This window comes from Chlorocebus sabaeus, chromosome 26 (assembly GCF_047675955.1).
Source record: "Chlorocebus sabaeus isolate Y175 chromosome 26, mChlSab1.0.hap1, whole genome shotgun sequence".
NCBI lineage: Eukaryota > Metazoa > Chordata > Mammalia > Primates > Cercopithecidae > Chlorocebus > Chlorocebus sabaeus.
In genome coordinates, this window is record NC_132929.1 from 3,536,160 (window position 1) to 3,554,049 (window position 17,890).

The following is a 17,890-nucleotide window of genomic DNA, read 5'->3' on the forward strand; positions in this document are numbered from 1 at the left end:
CTCACCTAGGCTGGGCCTCAGCGTAATCCTATTGAGCATGATTTTTAAGTCATCACCTCTCTTCAGAACAATATAAGGTTGTCATCATTGACTCAACCCAGGGCACCAACCCCTCAACCCATGCATGCATCCATTGGGACCCAGATGGGCTCACCAGAGCTCTGTGCAGGAGACCAGGGCACCAGGAAGGGCCAGAGCTTCAGCTTATCAGGGGCTGAGCACCTGGCTGAGGGACACTGTGTCAGGGCCAGCAGGCCCAATGCAATTCTTCCTCCAGGGTCACCATCTGGAGGGGTGAGGGACAGGTGTCCAAACAGGGCTTCATGCCTCCATAGGAGAAAGTGGGCAGGGGGTGCTAGCTCACACATGCTCTCCCTCCATGGACTCACGAGATGAGATCCATGTAAAACAGTGACGGTCATGCACTTGAGGAACCCTTGGCCCTCTCTGCCACTGAATCCTGAAAGAACAGGGCAGATGGATCATGGGATTCCAGCAAGAAGCCTACGCTGCACCCTACTGTAGGACACTGGAGCACCTCCACTGCCCACGCCAGCTCCCCCACACAACTCTGGGCCTCAATGGGATCACTGGGCAGGGCCAGGGCCACCAACCAGCTCACGGCAAACCAAGAAGGCTGGCCTGGACGCCATGCGCCACTGTAGACCTGGCGGTCACATAGCCTGCCCCTGGGCATGGAATGCACACATTCATGCACCCTCCATAAGCTCACACCAGAAATACCATCCTGGGGCCCCAGGGCCACGTGCCTTCTCTGGTGGGTCCCCATTCATGCACCTCACACCTCTCAAACACAGAGCTGGGCCACGCTCTGCCAATCAGGGGCCACATAATGTCCTCTCCTTTCCTTTGGCTCAAGACCCCATCACCCTGGAGGTGACCCCATGACTCAGAAGCAGCCTTGGCAGCAAATTGCTGGGACAGGACCCTTCACAGTGGCCCTTCCACCACAGGATGCCACCCTTCTGGCCACTCCACTATGGGGAGGGGTGAACTCCAATGGGACCCGGGCTGCACCCTTGGCCCAAAGCCCACGATGCCCAAGGCCAACCATGAGGTGACAGTCAGAGCTCAGCCTTGACCCAACCCCACTGAGGCTGCGCCACACCCACCAGGCTCAAGGTGCCACCACCGGGATGGCCCACTGCTCCATTGCTCAACAGGGTCGGTCCCATTCGGGGCCATAGGTCATTCCTGACCCTTGAATGTTCAGGGTCTGACTCCGTAAGCCGGATAAGCCACACACTGTCCCCCTTCAAGCCTTGGGGACAGAGAGCTCCCATATAAGACTCCTGACCCCAGAGACCCTGGGAATGCCCTCATGTGGTTTGGGCAGTCCTCTAGGACTGACCTGTGCACCAAGTCTCACCTAGGATCCGCACTGCATTGGGTTGAAGGAACCCTCTCCTGCCTGAACCTCTCTTACTCCTGCAGAGTTTTGGGGAAGGCGTCCTTCTTGGGACCGATTTCCAAGGAAATCTCCCAACTGGAGAAACCATCCCTCCCTGGTGGGGATTCAGGTCAGCTCCTTGAGGAAACACTCATGATTTGAAGCGTGACACTCAGGGACCCCACCCCAGCCTGGCTCATGGGCCATGACCCCAGTAGGATCCATTCACCTGAGGCCCCATCACCATGGAGGTGACCCCATAGCTCAGAAGCAGCCTGGACAGCAAATTTCTGAGACAGGATCTTCCACAGCAGGCCTTCCCACCTCAGGAGGACACTCTTCCTGCCACTTGCACACAAGGAAGGGGTGACCCCGATGGGACATGGGTTATCCCCTTGTCCCTAAGTCCACCAATCCCAGGGCAGGACTGCACCACCATCAGATGCTGGCCAGAGCTAGTCTCGACTCACCCTGAGGAAACAGTGCTGACCCGCACTTGGCTCACAGAGGCACCACTGGGATGGCCGATTGCTAAATAGGGTCAGTTCCATTCAGGGCCATGGGTTTGGTGCGATCCTTGAAAATCTACAGCCCAACCCCATGGGCTGAATCACACACACCTCTCCATGATCAGAGAGCCTGTGCATGAACCTCTTGGTGCCCCAGAGCCCTCGTGTCCCCCTTCATGTGGCCTGGCCATCCTAGAGACCAGACATGAGGACCGAGTCTCAGCGGGACACTGCCCTGCATGAGGTGGAGGAAACCCTTTAATGTCTGGACCACCACAACCCCTGCAGGGCTTCAGGGAATGTATCCTCCTTGGGTCTGATTCCTCAGGAAGTTGCCCTAGAGAACCAATCTCAGGTGGGCATTCAGGAAGGCTCCTAAGGAAACCCTTGCAGCTGAAGACTGATGCTCGGAAACCCCACACAGCCTGGCTCATGGGCCATGACCCCAGCAGGATCCACTCACCTATGCCGGTCAATGCAAGGGGGTCTGCTGGGCACAAGAGCTCACTGAAAGACACAGGGGAAAATGGGGGCTCAGGAAGGAGACACCAAAGTGCCCCACCCCTGGGTAACAGCAGTGCTGACACCAAGCCCACATAGTGAGCCTGGGCTGCCTCATGGAGGAGCACAGAGACAGGGTTGGGCACCCTCTAGATGCCCTCAGAGCCTCCACGTCTGCAGCCCAAAATACAGTGGACCTCACAGGGAACTCATAATTCCCAGCATCCTCTTCCAAAATTCTCACCCAAGCTGTGCCTCAGCATAATCCTATTGAGCATGATTTTTATGTCATCACCTCTCTTCAGACAATATAAGGTTCTCATCATCGACCCAACCCAGGGCACCCCCTCCCCATCAATGCATCCAGTGGGACCCGGATGTGCTCACCATAGCTCAATGCAGGAGACGAGGGCATCAGGAAGGGCCCCATCTTCAGTGCACCTGGGGCTGGGCACTTGACTGACAGACACTGGCCCGGGGCCATAGGGTCCAATACCAGTCTTCCTCAAGGTTCAACATCTGGGGAAACAGGAGTAGGACAGGTGTCCAAACACAACCTCATCCCTCCATGGAGGCAGAAGGTGGGGTGTGGTGGCTCAGGGATGTTCGCCCTCCATGGACCCATGTGATGGGTTCCATGTGGAACACTGGCCTGTCGCAGATGCAGGGCACCCTGTGCTCTCTCAGCCACCAATCCTTGAAAGGACAGGGCAGGCGGGTCACTGGGGTCGGGCAAGAAGCCCCAGCTGTGCCCTACTGCAGACCCTATGAGCACCTCCACTGCCCATGCCAGCTCCACCGCATGACCCCAGCATCATGCCAGGTCTACTGGGCACAGACCAGGGCCACCAAACAGCTCACTGCCAACCAAAGAGGCTAGCCCAGATGCCAGATGCCACTGCAAAGCTGGCAGTCACATATCCTGCCCACCTGGGATTGGTTCTCTAGGAGGGCAGCTTCCTTAGGAATCAGACCCAAGGAAGATACATTCCCTGAAGCCCTGCAGGGGTTGTGGTGGTCCAGGCATTAAAGTGTTTCCTCCACCTCATTCAGGGCAGTGTCCCGCTGAGACTCGGTCCTCAGGTCTGGCCTCTAGGATAGCCAGGCCACATGAAGGAGGACACGAGGGCTCTGGGGCACCAAGAGGTTCATGCACAGGCTCTCTGATCTTGGAGAGGTGTGTGTGATTTGGCCCATGGAGTTGGGCTGTAGATTTTCAAGGATCGCACCAAACCCATGGCCCTGAATGGAACTGACCCTATTTAGCATTCGGCCATCCCAGTCGTGCTTCTGAGCCAAGTGCGGGTCAGCACCCCACCTCGGCCTGGCTCATGGGCCATGACCCCAATAGGATACATTCACCTGAGGCCCTACCACCATGGAGGTCACCCCATAGCTCAGAGGCAGCCTGGACAGCAAATTTCTGAGACAGGATCTTCCACAGTAGGCCTTCCCACCTCAGGAGGACACTCTTCCTGCCACTTGCACACAAGGAAGGGGTGACCCCGATGGGACATGGGTTATCCCCTTGTCCCTAAGCCCACCAATCCCAGGGCGGGACTGCACCACCAGCAGATGCTGGCCAGAGCTAGTCTCGACTCACCCTGAGGAAACAGTGCTGACCCGCACTTGGCTCACAGAGGCACCACTGGCATGGCCGATTGCTAAACAGGGTCAGTTCCATTCAGGGCCATGGGTTTGGTGCGATCCTTGAAAACCCACAGCCCAACCCCATGGGCCGAATCACACACACCTCTCCAAGGTCAGAGAGCCTCCACATGAACCTCTTGGTGCCCCAGAGCCCTCGTGTCCCCCTTCATGTGGCCTGGCCATCCTAGAGGCCAGACATGAGGACTGAGTCTCAGCGGGTCACTGCCCTGCATGAGGTGGAGGAAACCCTTTAATGCCTGGACCACCACAACCATTGCAGGGCTTCAGGGAATGTATCCTCCTTGGGTCTGATTCCTAAGGAAGCTGCCCTCCTAGAGAACCAATCCCAGGTGGGCATTCAGGAAGGCTCCTAAGGAAACCCTTGCAGCTGAAGACTGATGCTCGGAAACCCCACACAGCCTGGCTCATGGGCCATGACCCCAGCAGGATCCACTCACCTATGCCGGTCAATGCAAGGGGGTCTGCTGGGCACAAGAGCTCACTGAAAGACACAGGGGAAAATGGGGGCTCAGGAAGGAGACACCAAAGTGCCCCACCCCTGGGTAACAGCAGCGCTGACACCAAGCCCACATAGTGAGCCTGGGCTGCCTCATGGAGGAGCGCAGAGACAGGGTTGCGCACCCTCTAGATGCCCTCAGAGCCTCCACGTCTCCAGCCCAAAATATAGTGGATTTCACAGGGAACTCATAATTCCCAGCATCCTCTTCCAAAATTCTCACCCAGGCTGGGCCTCAGCGTAATCCTATTGAGCATGATTTTTATGTCATCACCTCTCTTCAGACAATATAAGGTTCTCATCATCGACCCAACCCAGGGCACCCCCTCCCCATCAATGCATCCAGTGGGACCCGGATGTGCTCACCATCGCTCAATGCAGGAGACGAGGGCATCAGGAAGGGCCCCATCTTCGGTGTACTGGGGCTGGGCACCTGACTGACAGACACTGGCCCAGGGCCATTGGGTCCAATACAAGTCTTCCTCAAGGTTCAACATCTGGGGAAACAGGAGTAGGACAGGTGTCCAAACACAACCTCATCCCTCCATGGAGGCAGAAGGTGGGGTGTGGTGGCTCAGCGATGCTCGCCCTCCATGGACCTACATGATGGGTTCCATGTGCAACACTGGCCCGTTGCAGATGCAGGGCACCCTGTGCTCTCTCAGTCACCAGTCCTTGAAAGGACAGGGCAGGCGGGTCACTGGGGTCGGGCAAGAAGCCCCAGCTGTGCCCTACTGCAGAGCCCATGAGCACCTCCACTGCCCATGCCGGCTCCACCGCATGACCCCAGCATCATGCCAGGCCTACTGGGTGCAGACCAGGGCCACCAAACAGTTCATCGCCAACCAAGGAGGCTGGCCCAGATGACAGATGCCACTGCAAAGCTGGCAGTCACATATCCTGCCCCTGTCCACTGTGGGAACCCACCCACGTGCCCTATCACAGCACGTACTAGAGTTCTGTACATGCCTGGGGTCCCAGGGCCACATTCTCTCTCTGGTGGGTCCCTATTCATTCCCCACACACATCCTAACACAGAGCAGCGCCACACTTGGCTATTCGGGGGACACATGGAGATTTCTCATTTCCTTGGGCACAAGACTCACCAACCTGGGGGTGACCCCATGGCTCAGAAGCAGCATGGGCAGCATATTCCAGGGACAAGACCCTTGATAGCAGGCTTTCTAACTCAGGAGGCCACCCTTCCAGACATTTGCCCACAGGAAAGGGGTGAATTCCAGCCAAGGAGAGAACCTCAGCAATACGTGGGCTGACCCCTTGGCCTAAACCTAACGAGTCCATGGTCAGACTGCAGCAACACCAGGTGCCAGCCTGAGCTCAGCCTTGACCCAAACCTAGGGAAATAGCACCGCCCCCTCCAGGCTCAAAGACGTGTCACGGGTTGGCATATTGCTCAACATGACCCATCCCATTCAGGGCAATAAGTCATGTGCGATCCTTGAATATCTGCAGCTCAACTCCATGGGCCCTAGGCCACTGTTCTCCAGAGATAGAGAGCTCCTGTGTGACCCCGTGGCATCCCGGAGTCCCTGTGGACCCCCTCATGTGGCCTACACAGTCCTCGAGGTCACAGCAGCACACAAAGACTCAGCTTGGAGCTGCCCTGTGTGAGACTGAAGGAACCCTCTCCTGCCTGGACGACTGTCATCCCCACAGGACTCCAGGGAAGGTGTACTCCTTGGGTCTGATTCCTCAGGATGCCACTTTCCTAGAGGATCAACCCTTCCATCCCTGGTGGGCATTCAAGTCTGCTCCCTAAGGAAACCCTCCTGTCCTGAAGGCTGACCCTCAGCGACTCCACGCGGCCTGACCTGTGGCCCATAACACCAGCACGATCCACTGACCTATGCCGCTCAATGCCAGGGTGCCCTGCCTGCGTGGAAGAGCTCACTGAAAGACACAAATGGAGAAGGGGGGCTCAGGGAGGAGCTGCCCTCATGCCCCACCCCAGGAAACTGGACCACCAAGAGCAAGCCCGCACAGGGAGCCTGGGCTGCCTCACGGAGGAGTGCAGAGACAGGGTTGGGCCCCCCAGATGCCCTTCAGGCCCTCCAGGTCTCCAGCCCAAAATACAGGGGCCCTGATGGGGACTTCGGGATTCCAGCATCTTCTTCCAAAATTCTCACCTAGGCTGGGCTTCAAGGTAATCTTATTGAGCATCATTTTAAAGTCATCACCCCTCTTCAGGACAATATAAGGTTCTCATCATCGACCTAACCCAGGACACCCTCCTTCCTGCACAGGCATCCGGTGGGACCCGGATGTAGTCACCACAGGTCAGTGCAGGAGACCAGGTCACTAGGAAGGTCCCAAGCTTCAGCACACCAGGGGCCGGGCACCTGGCTTTGGGACACTGGCCCAAAGACATTGAGCCCAACACAAGTCTTCCTCCGGGCTCACACCTGGAGGGACAGGAGGAGGACATGTGTCCAAACCGGGCCTCATGCCTCCATGCGGCAAAGGGGTGAGGGTTACTCACGTGATGGGATCCACGCAGAACGCAGACCTATCATGGAAGTGGGGCACCCTTGGCAAACCACACTTGAAATCGAAGCCTGGAGTCCCAGGGCCACAGGCTTTCTCTGGCGAGTCCCCATCCATGTCCCGCACAGGTCCCCAAAACAGAGTCAGGCCACCTTCGGCCAACCCTGGGCCACATGGTGTCCTCTCTTTCCTTAGGCCCAGACCCTGCCACCCTGGAGGTGACCCCATGGCTCAGAAGAGGCCTGGGTGGCAAATTCCCAGGACAGGACCATTGACAGCGGGTCTTCCTACCTCAGGATCCACTCTTCCAGCCACTCACCGACATGCAAAGGGTGACCTCCAGGAGGATGTGGGCTGCCGACTTAAACCAAAGCCCACAAGTTCAAGGGCCAGCCTGCAGCATCGCCAGGCAGTGGACAGAGCTCAGTCTTGACCCAAACCCAGGGAAGCAGTACCACCTCCCACCAAGCTCAAAGAGGCGCCATTGAGATGGCCCATTACTCAACACAGTCGGTTGCATTTAGGGCCATGGTTGGGATGCAGTCCTTGAATCCCTGCAGCCTTACCCCACGGGCCCATTCGAGCACCTCTCCAGGGAAAGAGAGCTCTCGTGTGACCCCTGGGGCACCCCACAGCCCCTGTGGCCCCCCTCATGTGGCCTGGGCCAGACCTGCACACCAAGTCTCAGCTGGGAGCTGCTCTGCATGGGACTGTGGGGACTCTTTCCTGCCTGGAACACTGTCACCCCTGTGAGGCATCAGGGAAGGCATTGTCTTGGGTCTGATTCCCAAGGAAGCCAGCCTCTTGCAGAAACCATCTCTCCCCAGTGGGGATTCATGTTGGCTCCCTGAGGAAACCCTTCTTTCCCAAGGGATGACCCTCAGTGATACCACGTGGCCTGGCTCATGCCCCATGATGCCAGCAGAATGCACTCACCTATGTGCATCAGTATCAGCAGGCCCACCTGGGCTGAAGAGCTCACTGAAATACAGAAGACACAAGAGGAGAACAGGGGCTCAGGAAGGACCCAGCAAGGAGCCCTACCCCAGGGAACAGGAGAGCCAACACCAAGCCCACAGAGGGAGCCTGGGCTGCCTCATGTAGAAATGCAGAGACAGGGTAGAGCTCCCCCAAGATGCTGTTCAGGGCCTGGATTTCTCCAGTCCAAAATACAGAGCCCCTGACGGGGACCTAGAAATCCCAGCATCCTCTTCCAAAATTCTCACCTAGGCTGGGCCTCAGCGTAATCCTATTGAGCATGATTTTTAAGTCATCACCTCTCTTCAGAACAATATAAGGTTGTCATCATTGACTCAACCCAGGGCACCAACCCCTCAACCCATGCATGCATCCATTGGGACCCAGATGGGCTCACCAGAGCTCTGTGCAGGAGACCAGGGCACCAGGAAGGGCCAGAGCTTCAGCTTATCAGGGGCTGAGCACCTGGCTGAGGGACACTGTGTCAGGGCCAGCAGGCCCAATGCAATTCTTCCTCCAGGGTCACCATCTGGAGGGGTGAGGGACAGGTGTCCAAACAGGGCTTCATGCCTCCATAGGAGAAAGTGGGCAGGGGGTGCTAGCTCACACATGCTCTCCCTCCATGGACTCACGAGATGAGATCCATGTAAAACAGTGACGGTCATGCACGTGAGGAACCCTTGGCCCTCTCTGCCACTGAATCCTGAAAGAACAGGGCAGATGGATCATGGGATTCCAGCAAGAAGCCTACGCTGCACCCTACTGTAGGACACTGGAGCACCTCCACTGCCCACGCCAGCTCCCCCACACAACTCTGGGCCTCAATGGGATCACTGGGCAGGGCCAGGGCCACCAACCAGCTCACGGCAAACCAAGAAGGCTGGCCTGGACGCCATGCGCCACTGTAGACCTGGCGGTCACATAGCCTGCCCCTGGGCATGGAATGCACACATTCATGCACCCTCCATAAGCTCACACCAGAAATACCATCCTGGGGCCCCAGGGCCACGTGCCTTCTCTGGTGGGTCCCCATTCATGCACCTCACACCTCTCAAACACAGAGCTGGGCCACGCTCTGCCAATCAGGGGCCACATAATGTCCTCTCCTTTCCTTTGGCTCAAGACCCCATCACCCTGGAGGTGACCCCATGACTCAGAAGCAGCCTTGGCAGCAAATTGCTGGGACAGGACCCTTCACAGTGGCCCTTCCACCACAGGATGCCACCCTTCTGGCCACTCCACTATGGGGAGGGGTGAACTCCAATGGGACCCGGGCTGCACCCTTGGCCCAAAGCCCACGATGCCCAAGGCCAACCATGAGGTGACAGTCAGAGCTCAGCCTTGACCCAACCCCACTGAGGCTGCGCCACACCCACCAGGCTCAAGGTGCCACCACCGGGATGGCCCACTGCTCCATTGCTCAACAGGGTCGGTCCCATTCGGGGCCATAGGTCATTCCTGACCCTTGAATGTTCAGGGTCTGACTCCGTAAGCCGGATAAGCCACACACTGTCCCCCTTCAAGCCTTGGGGACAGAGAGCTCCCATATAAGACTCCTGACCCCAGAGACCCTGGGAATGCCCTCATGTGGTTTGGGCAGTCCTCCAGGACTGACCTGTGCACCAAGTCTCACCTAGGATCCGCACTGCATTGGGTTGAAGGAACCCTCTCCTGCCTGAACCTCTCTTACTCCTGCAGAGTTTTGGGGAAGGCGTCCTTCTTGGGACCGATTTCCAAGGAAATCTCCCAACTGGAGAAACCATCCCTCCCTGGTGGGGATTCAGGTCAGCTCCTTGAGGAAACACTCATGATTTGAAGCGTGACACTCAGGGACCCCACCCCGGCCTGGCTCATGGGCCATGACCCCAGTAGGATCCATTCACCTGAGGCCCCATCACCATGGAGGTGACCCCATAGCTCAGAAGCAGCCTGGACAGCAAATTTCTGAGACAGGATCTTCCACAGCAGGCCTTCCCACCTCAGGAGGACACTCTTCCTGCCACTTGCACACAAGGAAGGGGTGACCCCGATGGGACATGGGTTATCCCCTTGTCCCTAAGTCCACCAATCCCAGGGCAGGACTGCACCACCATCAGATGCTGGCCAGAGCTAGTCTCGACTCACCCTGAGGAAACAGTGCTGACCCGCACTTGGCTCACAGAGGCACCACTGGGATGGCCGATTGCTAAATAGGGTCAGTTCCATTCAGGGCCATGGGTTTGGTGCGATCCTTGAAAATCTACAGCCCAACCCCATGGGCTGAATCACACACACCTCTCCAAGATCAGAGAGCCTGTGCATGAACCTCTTGGTGCCCCAGAGCCCTCGTGTCCCCCTTCATGTGGCCTGGCCATCCTAGAGACCAGACCTGAGGACCGAGTCTCAGTGGGACACTGCCCTGCATGAGGTGGAGGAAACCCTTTAATGTCTGGACCACCACAACCCCTGCAGGGCTTCAGGGAATGTATCCTCCTTGGGTCTGATTCCTCAGGAAGTTGCCCTAGAGAACCAATCTCTGGTGGGCATTCAGGAAGGCTCCTAAGGAAACCCTTGCAGCTGAAGACTGATGCTCGGAAACCCCACACAGCCTGGCTCATGGGCCATGACCCCAGCAGGATCCACTCACCTATGCCGGTCAATGCAAGGGGGTCTGCTGGGCACAAGAGCTCACTGAAAGACACAGGGGAAAATGGGGGCTCAGGAAGGAGACACCAAAGTGCCCCACCCCTGGGTAACAGCAGTGCTGACACCAAGCCCACATAGTGAGCCTGGGCTGCCTCATGGAGGAGCGCAGAGACAGGGTTGGGCACCCTCTAGATGCCCTCAGAGCCTCCACATCTCTAGCCCAAAATACAGTGGACCTCACAGGGAACTCATAATTCCCAGCATCCTCTTCCAAAATTCTCACCCAAGCTGGGCCTCAGCGTAATCCTATTGAGCATGATTTTTATGTCATCACCTCTCTTCAGACAATATAAGGTTCTCATCATCGACCCAACCCAGGGCACCCCCTCCCCATCAATGCATCCAGTGGGACCCGGATGTGCTCACCATTGCTCAATGCAGGAGACGAGGGCATCAGGAAGGGCCCCATCTTCAGTGCACCTGGGGCTGGGCACTTGACTGACAGACGCTGGCCCGGGGCCATAGGGTCCAATACCAGTCTTCCTCAAGGTTCAACATCTGGGGAAACAGGAGTAGGACAGGTGTCCAAACACAACCTCATCCCTCCATGGAGGCAGAAGGTGGGGTGTGGTGGCTCAGGGATGTTCGCCCTCCATGGACCCATGTGATGGGTTCCATGTGGAACACTGGCCTGTCGCAGATGCAGGGCACCCTGTGCTCTCTCAGCCACCAATCCTTGAAAGGACAGGGCAGGCGGGTCACTGGGGTCGGGCAAGAAGCCCCAGCTGTGCCCTACTGCAGACCCTATGAGCACCTCCACTGCCCATGCCAGCTCCACCGCATGACCCCAGCATCATGCCAGGTCTACTGGGCACAGACCAGGGCCACCAAACAGCTCACTGCCAACCAAAGAGGCTAGCCCAGATGCCAGATGCCACTGCAAAGCTGGCAGTCACATATCCTACCCACCTGGGATTGGTTCTCTAGGAGGGCAGCTTCCTTAGGAATCAGACCCAAGGAAGATACATTCCCTGAAGCCCTGCAGGGGTTGTGGTGGTCCAGGCATTAAAGGGTTTCCTCCACCTCATTCAGGGCAGTGTCCCGCTGAGACTCGGTCCTCAGGTCTGGCCTCTAGGATAGCCAGGCCACATGAAGGAGGACACGAGGGCTCTGGGGCACCAAGAGGTTCATGTGGAGGCTCTCTGACCTTGGAGAGGTGTGTGTGATTTGGCCCATGGAATTGGGCTGTAGATTTTCAAGGATCGCACCAAACCCATGGCCCTGAATGGAACTGACCCTATTTAGCAATCGGCCATCCCAGTGGTGCCTCTGAGCCAAGTGCGGGTCAGCACCCCACCTCGGCCTGGCTCATGGGCCATGACCCCAATAGGATACATTCACCCGAGGCCCCGCCACCATGGAGGTCACCCCATAGCTCAGAGGCAGCCTGGACAGCAAATTTCTGAGACAGGATCTTCCACAGCAGGCCTTCCCACCTCAGGAGGACACTCTTCCTGCCACTTGCACACAAGGAAGGGGTGACCCCGATGGGACATGGGTTATCCCCTTGTCCCTAAGCCCACCAATCCCAGGGCGGGACTGCACCACCAGCAGATGCTGGCCAGAGCTAGTCTCGACTCACCCTGAGGAAACAGTGCTGACCCGCACTTGGCTCACAGAGGCACCACTGGGATGGCCGATTGCTAAATAGGGTCAGTTCCATTCAGGGCCATGGGTTTGGTGCGATCCTTGAAAACCCACAGCCCAACCCCATGGGCCGAATCACACACACCTCTCCAAGGTCAGAGAGCCTCCACATGAACCTCTTGGTGCCCCAGAGCCCTCGTGTCCCCCTTCATGTGGCCTGGCCATCCTAGAGGCCAGACATGAGGACCGAGTCTCAGCGGGTCACTGCCCTGCATGAGGTGGAGGAAACCCTTTATTGCCTGGACCACCACAACCCCTGCAGGGCTTCAGGGAATGTATCCTCCTTGGGTCTGATTCCTAAGGAAGCTGCCCTCCTAGAGAACCAATCCCAGGTGGGCATTCAGGAAGGCTCCTAAGGAAACCCTTGCAGCTGAAGACTGATGCTCGGAAACCCCACACAGCCTGGCTCATGGGCCATGACCCCAGCAGGATCCACTCACCTATGCCGGTCAATGCAAGGGGGTCTGCTGGGCACAAGAGCTCACTGAAAGACACAGGGGAAAATGGGGGCTCAGGAAGGAGACACCAAAGTGCCCCACCCCTGGGTAACAGCAGTGCTGACACCAAGCCCACATAGTGAGCCTGGGCTGCCTCATGGAGGAGCGCAGAGACAGGGTTGGGCACCCTCTAGATGCCCTCAGAGCCTCCACGTCTCCAGCCCAAAATATAGTGGATTTCACAGGGAACTCATAATTCCCAGCATCCTCTTCCAAAATTCTCACCCAGGCTGGGCCTCAGCGTAATCCTATTGAGCATGATTTTTATGTCATCACCTCTCTTCAGACAATATAAGGTTCTCATCATCGACCCAACCCAGGGCACCCCCTCCCCATCAATGCATCCAGTGGGACCCGGATGTGCTCACCATTGCTCAATGCAGGAGACGAGGGCATCAGGAAGGGCCCCATCTTCAGTGCACCTGGGGCTGGGCACTTGACTGACAGACGCTGGCCCGGGGCCATAGGGTCCAATACCAGTCTTCCTCAAGGTTCAACATCTGGGGAAACAGGAGTAGGACAGGTGTCCAAACACAACCTCATCCCTCCATGGAGGCAGAAGGTGGGGTGTGGTGGCTCAGTGATGCTCGCCCTCCATGGACCTACATGATGGGTTCCATGTGCAACACTGGCCCATTGCAGATGCAGAGTACCCTGGGCTCTCTCAGTCACCAGTCCTTGAAAGGACAGGGCAGGCGGGTCACTGGGGTCGGGCAAGAAGCCCCAGCTGTGCCCTACTGCAGAGCCCATGAGCACCTCCACTGCCCATGCCGGCTCCACCGCATGACCCCAGCATCATGCCAGGCCTACTGGGTGCAGACCAGGGCCACCAAACAGTTCATCGCCAACCAAGGAGGCTGGCCCAGATGACAGATGCCACTGCAAAGCTGGCAGTCACATATCCTGCCCCTGTGCACTGTGGGAACCCACCCACGTGCCCTATCACAGCACGTACTAGAGTCCTATACATGCCTGGAGTCCCAGGGCCACATGCTCTCTCTGGTGGGTCCCTACTCATGCCCCACACACATCCTAACACAGAGCAGGGCCACACTTGGCTATTCGGGGGACACATGGAGACTTCTCATTTCCTTGGGCACAAGACTCACCACCCTGGGGGTGACCCCATGGCTCAGAAGCAGCATGGGCAGCATATTCCAGGGACAAGACCCTTGATAGCAGGCTTTCTAACTCAGGAGGCCACCCTTCCAGACATTTGCCCACAGGAAAGGGGTGAATTCCAGCCAAGGAGAGAACCTCAGCAATACGTGGGCTGACCCCTTGGCCTAAACCTAACGAGTCCATGGTCAGACTGCAGCAACACCAGGTGCCAGCCTGAGCTCAGCCTTGACCCAAACCTAGGGAAATAGCACCGCCCCCTCCAGGCTCAAAGAGGTGTCACGGGTTGGCATATTGCTCAACATGACCCATCCCATTCAGGGCAATAAGTCATGTGCGATCCTTGAATATCTGCAGCTCAACTCCATGGGCCCTAGGCCACCGTTCTCCAGAGATAGAGAGCTCCTGTGTGACCCCGTGGCATCCCGGAGGCCCTGTGGACCCCCTCATGTGGCCTACACAGTCCTCGAGGTCACAGCAGCACACAAAGACTCAGCTTGGAGCTGCCCTGTGTGAGACTGAAGGAACCCTCTCCTGCCTGGACGACTGTCATCCCCACAGGACTCCAGGGAAGGTGTACTCCTTGGGTCTGATTCCTCAGGATGCCACTTTCCTAGAGGATCAACCCTTCCATCCCTGGTGGGCATTCAAGTCTGCTCCCTAAGGAAACCCTCCTGTCCTGAAGGCTGACCCTCAGCGACTCCACGCGGCCTGACCCGTGGCCCATAACACCAGCACGATCCACTGACCTATGCCGCTCAATGCCAGGGTGCCCTGCCTGCGTGGAAGAGCTCACTGAAAGACACAAATGGGAGAAGCAGGGCTCAGGGAGGAGCTGCCCTCATGCCCCACCCCAGGAAACTGGACCACCAACAGCAAGCCCGCACAGGGAGCCTGGGCTGCCTCACGGAGGAGTGCAGAGACAGGATTAGGCCCCCCAGATGCCCTTCAGGCCCTCCAGGTCTCCAGCCCAAAATACAGGGGCCCTGATGGGGACTTCGGGATTCCAGCATCTTCTTCCAAAATTCTCACCTAGGCTGGGCTTCAAGGTAATCTTATTGAGCATCATTTTAAAGTCATCACCCCTCTTCAGGACAATATAAGGTTCTCATCATCGACCCAACCCAGGACACCCTCCTTCCTGCACAGGCATCCGGTGGGACCCGGATGTAGTCACCACAGGTCAGTGCAGGAGACCAGGTCACTAAGAAGGTCCCAAGCTTCAGCACACCAGGGGCCGGGCACCTGGCTTTGGGACACTGGCCCAAAGACATTGAGCCCAACACAAGTCTTCCTCCGGGCTCATACCTGGAGGTACAGGAGGAGGCCATGTGTCCAAACGGGGCCTCATGCCTCCATGCGGCAAAGGGGTGAGGGTTACTCACGTGATGGGATCCACGCAGAACGCAGACCTATCATGGAAGTGGGGCACCCTTGGCAAACCACACTTGAAATCGAAGCCTGGAGTCCCAGGGCCACAGGCTTTCTCTGGCGAGTCCCCATCCATGTCCCGCACAGGTCCCCAAAACAGAGTCAGGCCACCTTCGGCCAACCCTGGGCCACATGGTGTCCTCTCTTTCCTTAGGCCCAGACCCTGCCACCCTGGAGGTGACCCCATGGCTCAGAAGAGGCCTGGGTGGCAAATTCCCAGGACAGGACCATTGACAGCGGGTCTTCCTACCTCAGGATCCACTCTTCCAGCCACTCACCGACATGCAAAGGGTGACCTCCAGGAGGATGTGGGCTGCCGACTTAAACCAAAGCCCACAAGTTCAAGGGCCAGCCTGCAGCATCGCCAGGCAGTGGACAGAGCTCAGTCTTGACCCAAACCCAGGGAAGCAGTACCACCTCCCACCAAGCTCAAAGAGGCGCCATTGAGATGGCCCATTACTCAACACAGTCGGTTGCATTTAGGGCCATGGTTGGGATGCAGTCCTTGAATCTCTGCAGCCTGACCCCATGGGCCCATTTGAGCACCTCTCCAGGGAAAGAGAGCTCTCATGTGACCCCTGGGGCACCCCAGAGCCCCTGTGGCCCCCCTCATGTGGCCTGGGCCAGACCCGCACACAATGTCTCAGCTGGGAGCTGCCCTGCATTGAACTGAGGGGACTCTTTTCTGCCTGGACCACTGTCACCCCTGTGAGGCATCAGGGAAAGCATTGTCTTGGGTCTGATTCCCAAGGAAGCCAGCCTCTTGCAGAAACCATCTCTCCCCAGTGGGGATTCATGTTGGCTCCCTGAGGAAACTCTTCTTTCCCAAGGGCTGACCCTCAGTGACACCACGTGGCCTGGCTCATGCCCCATGATGCCAGCAGAATGTACTCACCTATGTGCGTCAATATCAGCGGGCCCACCTGGGCTGAAGAACTCACTGAAATACAGAAGACACAAGAGGAGAACGGAGGCTCAGGAAGGACCCAGCAAGGAGCCCTACCCCAGGGAACAGGAGAGCCAACACCAAGCCCACAGAGGGAGCCTGGGCTGCCTCATGTAGAAATGCAGAGACAGGGTAGAGCTCCCCAAAGATGCTGTTCAGGGCCTGGATTTCTCCAGTCCAAAATACAGAGCCCCTGACAGGGACCTAGAAATCCCAGCATCCTCTTCCAAAATTCTCACCTAGGCTGGGCCTCAGCGTAATCCTATTGAGCATGATTTTTAAGTCATCACCTCTCTTCAGAACCATATAAGGTTCTCATCATTGACCCAACCTAGAGCACCACCCCTCCCAACCCATGCAAGCATCCACTGGGACCCAGATGTGCTCACCATAGCTTTGTGCAGGACAGCAGGGCACCAGGAAGGGCCTGAACTTCAGCTCGCCAGTGGCCGTGCACCTGGCTGAGGGACATTGTCCCAGGGACAGTGGGGCCCATGCAATTCTTCCTCGAGGGTCACCATCTGGAGGGGTGGGGGACAGTTGTCCTAACACGGCCTCATCCCTCCATGCAGAAAAGTAGGCAGGGCATGCTAGCTTACAGATGGTCTCCCTCCCTGGACTCAATACATGGGATTCATGTAAAACAGTGACGGTTATGCACGCAAGGAAACCTTGGCCCTCCCTGCCCCTGAACCCTGGAAGGAAAGGGTAGGCGGTCATGGGATTCCAGCAAGATGCCCAGGCTGCACCCTACAGTAGGACCCTGGAGCACCTCCACTGCCCACACCAGCTCCCCCACATGACCTGGCCACACTTGGACCACTGGGCAAGGCCAGGGCCACCAACCAGCTCATGGCAAACCAAAGAGGCTGGACTGGATGCCATGTGCAGCTGCAGAACTGGCAGGCACATAGCCTGCTCCTGGGTGTGGAAGGCACCCGTCCAGGCACCCTCTATAAGCCTACACCAGAAATTGCATCCTGGAGTCCCAGGGCCACGTGCCTTCTCTGGTGGGTCCCCATTCATGCACCACGTACCTCCCAAACACAAAGCCAGGCCACACTCGGCCAATCAAGGGACACATGCTATCTTCTCCTTTCCTCTGGCTCAAGACTCCACCACCCTGTAGGTGACCCCATGTCTCAGAAGCAGCCTGGGCAGCAAATGGCCAGCACAGGTCCCTTGACAGCAGCCCTTCCACCACAGGATGCCACCCTTCCAGCCACTCCACTTTGGGGAGGGGTGACCTCCAATGGGACGCAGGCTGCACCCTTTGGCGCACGATTCCCAGAGCCAACCATCAGGTGTCAGCCAGAGCTCACCCCTGACCCAACCCCAGTGAGGCCGCACCACCCCCACCAGCCTCAAGGAGGCACCAGTGGGATGGCCCATTGCTCAACAAGGTCTGCCCCATTCTGGGCCCAGGGTATGGCCCGACCCTTGAGTCTTCACGGCCTGACTCCATAAGCCCCATCACCCACACCCAACCCCCTG

At 57.6% G+C, this 17,890-nt stretch overlaps 9 non-coding genes across 9 annotated transcripts; all 9 read right to left on the minus strand.

The window, feature by feature from the left end:
* Positions 1 to 12: 12 nt before the first annotated feature.
* LOC119619470 (small nucleolar RNA SNORD115) lies at positions 13 to 94 on the minus strand. The gene has a single exon (XR_012091580.1). It is a non-coding gene; the product is annotated as a small nucleolar RNA SNORD115 (small nucleolar RNA).
* Positions 95 to 2,672: 2,578 nt separating this feature from the next.
* LOC119619469 (small nucleolar RNA SNORD115) lies at positions 2,673 to 2,753 on the minus strand. Its single transcript, XR_005235945.2, has one exon. It is a non-coding gene; the product is annotated as a small nucleolar RNA SNORD115 (small nucleolar RNA).
* Positions 2,754 to 4,818: 2,065 nt separating this feature from the next.
* LOC119623088 (small nucleolar RNA SNORD115) lies at positions 4,819 to 4,899 on the minus strand. The gene has a single exon (XR_012091577.1). It is a non-coding gene; the product is annotated as a small nucleolar RNA SNORD115 (small nucleolar RNA).
* Positions 4,900 to 6,742: 1,843 nt separating this feature from the next.
* On the minus strand, positions 6,743 to 6,824 carry LOC119619452 (small nucleolar RNA SNORD115). Its single transcript, XR_005235933.2, has one exon. It is a non-coding gene; the product is annotated as a small nucleolar RNA SNORD115 (small nucleolar RNA).
* Positions 6,825 to 8,326: 1,502 nt separating this feature from the next.
* On the minus strand, positions 8,327 to 8,408 carry LOC119623070 (small nucleolar RNA SNORD115). The gene has a single exon (XR_005239533.2). It is a non-coding gene; the product is annotated as a small nucleolar RNA SNORD115 (small nucleolar RNA).
* Positions 8,409 to 10,986: 2,578 nt separating this feature from the next.
* LOC119619458 (small nucleolar RNA SNORD115) lies at positions 10,987 to 11,067 on the minus strand. The gene has a single exon (XR_012091578.1). It is a non-coding gene; the product is annotated as a small nucleolar RNA SNORD115 (small nucleolar RNA).
* Positions 11,068 to 13,132: 2,065 nt separating this feature from the next.
* LOC119619459 (small nucleolar RNA SNORD115) lies at positions 13,133 to 13,213 on the minus strand. The gene has a single exon (XR_005235938.2). It is a non-coding gene; the product is annotated as a small nucleolar RNA SNORD115 (small nucleolar RNA).
* Positions 13,214 to 15,058: 1,845 nt separating this feature from the next.
* LOC119623095 (small nucleolar RNA SNORD115) lies at positions 15,059 to 15,140 on the minus strand. The gene has a single exon (XR_005239557.2). It is a non-coding gene; the product is annotated as a small nucleolar RNA SNORD115 (small nucleolar RNA).
* Positions 15,141 to 16,642: 1,502 nt separating this feature from the next.
* On the minus strand, positions 16,643 to 16,724 carry LOC119623098 (small nucleolar RNA SNORD115). Its single transcript, XR_005239558.2, has one exon. It is a non-coding gene; the product is annotated as a small nucleolar RNA SNORD115 (small nucleolar RNA).
* Positions 16,725 to 17,890: the final 1,166 nt, after the last annotated feature.